Source organism: Bufo gargarizans, chromosome 3 (genome assembly GCF_014858855.1).
Source record: "Bufo gargarizans isolate SCDJY-AF-19 chromosome 3, ASM1485885v1, whole genome shotgun sequence".
NCBI classification, from domain to species: Eukaryota; Metazoa; Chordata; class Amphibia; order Anura; family Bufonidae; genus Bufo; species Bufo gargarizans.
Window position 1 is genome coordinate 353,018,147 of NC_058082.1, and position 7,658 is coordinate 353,025,804.

Here is a 7,658-nt window from a genome sequence, read left to right on the forward strand (position 1 = left end):
AAAAAGAAAACACTTTGCTATTATATTCTGAAATGCATTTGTAATGTATTTTATATATCATAGACCTATAAAATCGTCAAGTATTAGGCCCCTTTCACACGGGAGAGAATTCCGCACAGGTGCAATGCGTGACGTGAACGCATTGCACCCAGACTGAATCCGGACCCATTCACTTCAAAGGGGCTGTGCAGACGAGCAGTGAGTTTCACGCATCACTTGTACATTGTGTGAAAATCGCATCATATTCTATATTTTGCGTTTTTCACGCAATCAAGGCCCCCTAGAAATTAATGGGACTGGGTGAAAATCGCATGGCATCTGCAAGCAAGTGCAGATGCAATGCGATTTGCACACATGGTTGCTAAGAAGATGAAGGATGAGTGACCCGGGACCCCATTTACTTAAAAAAAAAAAAATCATTCAATTGTTTGCGCACCTGTGATCCTCTTCTTTGTTATTCTTAAAGGACCTGCAAAAGGACCTTCGATGACGTAATCATGCTCAATAAGTGGTGACATCAGCTCAGTTCCTGCTGAATGAAGATAGAAGGATCTTATGTCACATCAAAGGTCCTTTTGAAGGTCCTCAAAGAAGAAGAAAGAAGACAATACCTGGCTGTGTGATCAAGTGGATGAGTTAATTTTTTTATTTTATTTTTTTAACCCCTCAAGGCACATTTTAGAAAGCATTCTGTATTAAGAATGTTATTATTTTCCATTATAACCATGTTATAGGGGGAAATAATAAAATCTACACAACACTGAATCCAAACCCGAACTTCAGTGAAGAAGTTCGGGTCTGGGTACCACATTCAGTGTTTTCCTCACGCGCGTGCAAAATGCATTGCACTCACACCGAAAAAACTGAACAACGCAATCGCAGTCAAAACTGACTGAATTGTGTACGCACCCGCAATGCACCCGGGATGCATCCGGAGAAAATCCGGAACACCCGTGTGAAAGAGGCCTTTCTGGTAGTTTTTATAATATATTTCCAATGCATTTCAAATATAATCCACTACATTAAAAAATGTATACCAATCAATATCTTACAACACACACAATGCAAGTACAGCAACCAATCGTTCACGCCCCCTAGAGGACCAGAAGGGAGACTGCGACACAGAACAGATACAACACATCCCCACAATGCATCATGGTTTCCTCCTCTCTGTCCCAGAGACAACCGAGGGCAATCCAATTATCTCTCAGGACAAAGGGGAGATCGCCAATACACATGTGGAGACAACAGGACAGACATCACCATTTAAACACACAATGGGACAATATGGTTCTATTGTCCCAAGCATATTCCTCCCAAGCTGACAAGTTACACTTATTATAAATTGCTACAACTTTGTGAGGTTACATTGTCCATACATATAACTTACATCAATTTAAACAGTATAACTTGAGGACAAACCTATCCAAAATTCACTTGAATAGTTGCAGGGGTTTAAAAGTTAGCAAAAGTATCTCAAAGGGCCGTAATCCTGGGGCAGGAGGCGAGCCCCCTCCAAAACACCGTGGCGAGGTTGGTTTTGCCACACATCTCCCCCCCCAGGGAAGACTAACCAGATACCTGACCTCATGCCGGTCGGTACCTGAGTTAGTCTGGCAGCCCACCCACAACCCAATACTGGACCTGTTGAATTTTGGGGCCTGGCTCTGTTCTGTAGGTCCCCAGCTGTTGATTGTGCATCTGCTACTCCTTGCTTTGTGGTTCTCCAGCTTGGAGCTGTAGGTACTTGGTGGGCAGAGGCCGACTGCGCTCTGCCCAGATGCCAGCTCTTCCGCTGGGGTGAGGGGGGTACAAGCCAGTCCTGTAACAAGGGGGTCGGTGGAGCAGAGGCTAGCGGCTCTCTGCCCTGATGCCAGCTCTTCCGCTGGGAAGGGATCAGTGGGTATTGCAGGCTCATCCCCTGCCCCCAGAACTCGGTTGGGAAGTAGCTGGGAAGGGGAGGGCTCGCTTACCTCCTCCTCCTGGTATCCCTGCGGAGATGGCTGGAGATCTGGTTGTTTGAGGGGGAGACCGACTGTCTCCTCTTTGGCTAAACAGCCCTGTTGCTGGGGGAAAGGACCGACTGTCCCTACCCCCTGTGCTGTGAGTGCAGAGACCACGGTCCCATCTGCACAGTTGTGGGGCTTACTGTCTCCCCCTGGTGCGTTAAGCTGCCGCTGGGGAATGGAGACTAGGCTCCCAATTCCCTGTACATCACACGGCCGCTGGGGAATGGAGACTGGGCTCCCAATTCCCAAAAAATCATGCTGCTGCTGGGGGGCAGGAACAACTACCTCTGCCCCCTGTAACTCAGCCTGCCGCTGGGGAGGGAGGACGTTGCTCTCCTCTCCCTGCATTTCACACTGCCTTCCCGGCATATCACTCTGCTGCTGGGGGGCAGGAACAACTACCTCTGCCCCCTGTAACTCAGCCTGCCGCTGGGAAGGGAGCACGCTGCTCTCCTCTCCCTGCAGTTCACACTGCCGCTGGGGAATGGAGACTGGGTTCCCTCTGTCCCGCAACTGTAACTTCCGATGGAGGTCCACCCAACGTGGCAGCTGACCGCCACCTTCTGCCCGGTATAGTAGGGTCTTGAACACTAGACTCCTCACAAACTTCACGTATTTCTCAGCTGGATTGGGTCCGAAGAAGTTCAGCCGCAACCACATCATACGGTCAAATTCCTCAACAGAGTATCTGTACTCCACTGCTGGTGCTTTTAGGGTCGCTGTACTGAGACATGCGTTCCCCTTAAGTTGTAAAATCCAAAGAAATGGTGTCTCCTGTAGCTGTCCTTCTGGCTGTAGGAACGATCCCGCTGCTTGCCACCAATTGTAACGGACCGTTTCAGCAGACAAGGGGTTAAAATCCGTTTAGGCGATATGCCCCTTTCTGAGAGACAGGCACAGCTACTGCAGAACACCAAACTCCCGAACTGGATACAAAATAGCACTCCAAACTGGAACCTCGCGAATAGCTGCCTGCAGACGAACAGGAAAAGCATACAGTCAGCTTACACTCCTGGCAATCAGTCTCCAACAGCATACAGGAAATCCCCCCAATGACGAGACAAGGCTCCGTGTTCAGGGTCAAGCAGTGGTCTGACTGTACTTCAGGTACAGCCTCTTTTATTCATAAAAAACAAACATAGTACTGCCCACAGGGTTTTGAAATCCAACCAATCAATATCTTACAACACACACAATGCAAGTACAGCAACCAATCGTTCACGCCCCCTAGAGGACCAGAAGGGAGACTGCAACACAGAACAGATACAACACATCCCCACAATGCATCATGGTTTCCTCCTCTCTGTCCCAGACACAACCGAGGGCAATCCAATTATCTCTCAGGACAAAGGGGAGATCGCCAATACACATGTGGAGACAACAGGACAGACACCCAGCATATTCCTTCCAAGCTGACAAGTTACACTTATTATAAATTGCTACAACTTTGTGAGGTTACATTGTCCATACATATAACTTACATCAATTTAAACAGTATAACTTGGGGACAAACCTATCCAAAATTCACTTGAATAGGTTCAGGGGTTTAAAAGTTAGCAAAAGTATCTCAAAGGGCCGTAATCCTGGGGCAGGAGGCTGGCAAACAGCCCCCTCCAAAACACCGTGGCGAGGTTGGTTTCGCCACAAATAGCACTGCCATAACAGTGAACTCCACAGATGCCCCCATAACAGTGAACTCCACAGATGCCCCCATAACAGTGAACTCCACAGTGCCCCCATAACAGTGTCATCCACAGCACCGCCATAACAGTGATGTCCACAATGCCCCCAAAACAGTGACCTCCACAGTGCCCCCATAACAGTGACCTCCACAGTGCCCCATAACAGTGAACTCCACAGATGCCCCCATAACAGTGAACTCCACAGTGCCCCCATAACAGTGTCATCCACAGCACCGCCATAACAGTGATATCCATAGCACCCCCATAACAGTAACCTCCACAGTGCCCCAATAACAGTGACATCCATGTCGCCTAATAACAGTGACATCCACATCGCCTAATAACAGTGACATCCACAGCGCCCCTCTTGTGCCATTCTATGCCCCCTTGTGCCATCCTTTGCACCCTTGTTTGCCATCCATTACCCCCTTGTGCGACCCAGCGCCACTTGTGCCATCTAGCACCCCTTGTGTTATCCTGTGCCCCCTTGTGCCATCCAATGCCCCTTGTGCCATCCAATGCCCCTTGTGCCATCCTGTGCCTCTCTTATGCCATCCAGCGCCCTTTATGCCATCCTGTGCCCCCTTGTGCCATCCATCTCCCCTCTTGTGCAATCCTGTGCCCCCTTGTGCCCCTCTTGTGCCATCCAGCTCCCCTCTTGTGCCATCTTGTGCCCCTTGTGCCATCCAGTGCCACCTTGTACTATCCAGCGCCCCTCTTGTGCCATCCTGTGGCCCCTGTGACATACACAGCATAGCAATCAGCCTCTATAGCGATGTAAGCACTGTGCAGGAGTCAGTACAGGCTTCACATAGAAGCCTGTACACTCTGAAGACGGCCGGCGGTCCCGGCGCATGCACAGTAGTGTTCAAGAGACGGGACTGAGGGAGGACGGCAGGAGGCTGTGATATCAGTGATGACGTTTCTTCTCCTGCCTCAGGCTAGAGAAGAAGAAAATGGCATTGGACCGGAAGCCTCCAAAAGGCTTCAGGAGCGGTCACGTGACCGTGAATAAAATCATAGGAAGGGCTGCGCTGTGGAGGGTAAGTATTGATGTAATAACCTTCCTTCCTCATGTAAAGAAGATGGGCAATTTTTCAAGTTTGGGCCGGAGAACCCCTTTAATACAAATTTCACTGTAACTCTAACCTTGAGTCAAAAAAAGATCATACATTTGCGCCCTGCTAGAGGAAATTTGCTTAACCAATCACATAGCAAAGATTTTATTGTAACCCTTATCTGGTGTAAATTATAATATAACATAGTCTTGGATGTATGATTGTTTCGTGTACGTTACTGTTCTTGTCAATTCACATTACCAAATCAGAATTTGTAAATTGTCAATGGGCCAACAGTTCACGCAGTCACTAAAAAATTACCAGTCATGTACTGTTCACAGTCTTCCCAGTGTTGAATTCCATGCATATATCCACTTGGCATAAATAAAGAATGCAGTTTAATTATTTATTCTTAATTATTGTGTTTAAAGAGGACCTTTCACCGATTATGACACTGTGAACTAAGAATACAGACATACAGAGCGGCGCCCGGGGATCTCACTGCACTTACTATTATCCCTGGGCGCCGCTCCGTTCTCCCGCTATGCCCTCCGGTATCTCCGGCCACTAAGTTATAGTAGGCGGAGATTTCAGTCACTAAGTTATGGTAGGCGGAGTCTGCCCTTGTTCTGCTCTAGCGCTGGCCAATCGCAGTGCAGAGCTCACAGCCTGGGAGGTTATTTTCTCCCAGGCTGTGAGCTCTGCAATGCGATTGGCCAGCACTACAGAAGAACAAGGGCAGACTCCGCCTACCATAACGTTGTGACCGGAGATACCGGAGGGCATAGCAGGAGAACGGAGTGATGCCCAGGGATAATAGTAAGTGCAGTTAGATCCCCGGGCGCCACTCTCCGTGTTCTTAGTTCACAGTGTCATAATCGGTGAAAGGTCCTCTAAAACGTGTTATAAAACATAAAATACTTTATTAACATATTTTGTTATTGACTTATTTTAAAACAGTAAAACTAGATTAAAATGACAGTCCCTTTGACATTTAAAATCTTTAGCTATTTTATAGCAATTTTTTTTCCCATTTTTTATACACATTCCAAGTCAATTTTACAAACATGTTTTACAAAATATATGTCTAAATGCCTTTTTAGATGTTAAAACATGATGAAAATATATTTAAAAAAATGTCTTTGGAAAATGCATTTAGGTTAAGTTTTTAGAATACATTTACCAGTATATTTTAAAATAAATGTTAAGATCAATTTTTTTTATGTTTAAAATATCTGAAAAATATGCACTTAAAATATATTATAAAATATGTATCTTTGGAAAATACATTTTAATTACATTTTTGGAATGCATTCCCAAATACAATTCAAAATATACGTTGAAATGTCTTTTTTTACATGTTAAAAAATCTAAGTATATTTTAATTACATTTTTGGAATGCATTCCCAAATACATTTCACAAAATATCTTGAAATGTCTTTTTTTACATGTTAAAGAATAAAAAAAAATATTTTAAAAATATATTTTCAAATATATGTCTTTGGGAAATACGTTTGAAATACATTTTTGGAATACATTCCCAAATACATATCGAAATGTGTGCTAAAATGTGTTACTTCCCATGTTAAAAAATTTTGCAAAAATATATTTTTTCAATATATGTTCAAATATATGTCTTTGGAAAATACATTTGAATTACATTTTTGAAATGCATTCCCAAATACATTTCAAAATATATGCTTAAATTTATTTTATTCCATGTTAAAAAATATCTGACAAATATATTTTAAAAATATATTTTCAAATATACAACTTTGGAAAATATATTTTCATTTACATTTTTTTAAATATATCTTAAAATATATTTGAGTCAGACAATATATTGTAAATATATGTTACATATATAAATTATTTTGCTAAATATATTTGAAATATATTTCTCTTCCATATGGTTATTTCTCAGTCTACTCTTCCCTGCTCTGATGGTCTTCTCTTACCAAATGGTAACAATACAAATTGTGACCTGGATGTGTTGAATCCCTAATGATACTACTTGCCCTCTTCTGCAGGCGGCTAGCATACCTGTATCCAAACTCGGAAGCTCAGCCCCCACAATTCTCTTGGCAGTTTTAACTATCCTAGTCAAATCCCACCCATCCCACACGGTGATACAATGGGAGAGAAAAAATTGTTAGGCCTTCTTCACTTAATAGGACGTATTGATCATCTGAGCCAAATCCTTTGTTTTAAGAAGCCCCACTTCCCCTCCATTTATATAGAAAGGAAGACGGTCCATTTTTCTGATTCTTCTAATATAAATTATAACTTATTTTTTCTTGGCTACATTAAGAACTAAGATTTCTAATAATTAGTTAAATAGAAGCAGTATAAAAATAAATAATGGGTAACAAAAAGAATGAGGGAAAGAAAGAGCTGTCACACTCTGCCCCTCTCTATAGCGTGGCTGCTGGAATTAGAGCCCAGATCTAAAGATACCTAGCTCGCCACCTTATGGACAACATCAAAACCAAAAAAACTTGAGATCCAATACCCTGATCACTGAGCAGGATAAATAAAGCAAATGGCTGCTAGCTCCAATAACATAAGAGTAATATACAAACCGGATTCCCAAAAAGTTGGGACACTAAACAAATTGTGAATAAAAACTGAATGCAATCATGTAGAGATGGCAAATGTCAATATTTTATTTGTAATAGAACGTAGATGACAGATCAAATGTTTAATCCGAGTAAATGTATCATTTTAAAGGAAAAATACATTGATTCAAATTTTCACGGTGTCAACAAATCCCCAAAAAGTTGGGACAAGTAGCAATAAGAGGCTGGAAAAAGTACATTTTAGCATAACGAAGAGCTGGAAGACCAATTAACACTAATTAGGTCAATTGGCAACATGATTGGGTATAAAAAGAGCTTCTCAGAGTGGCA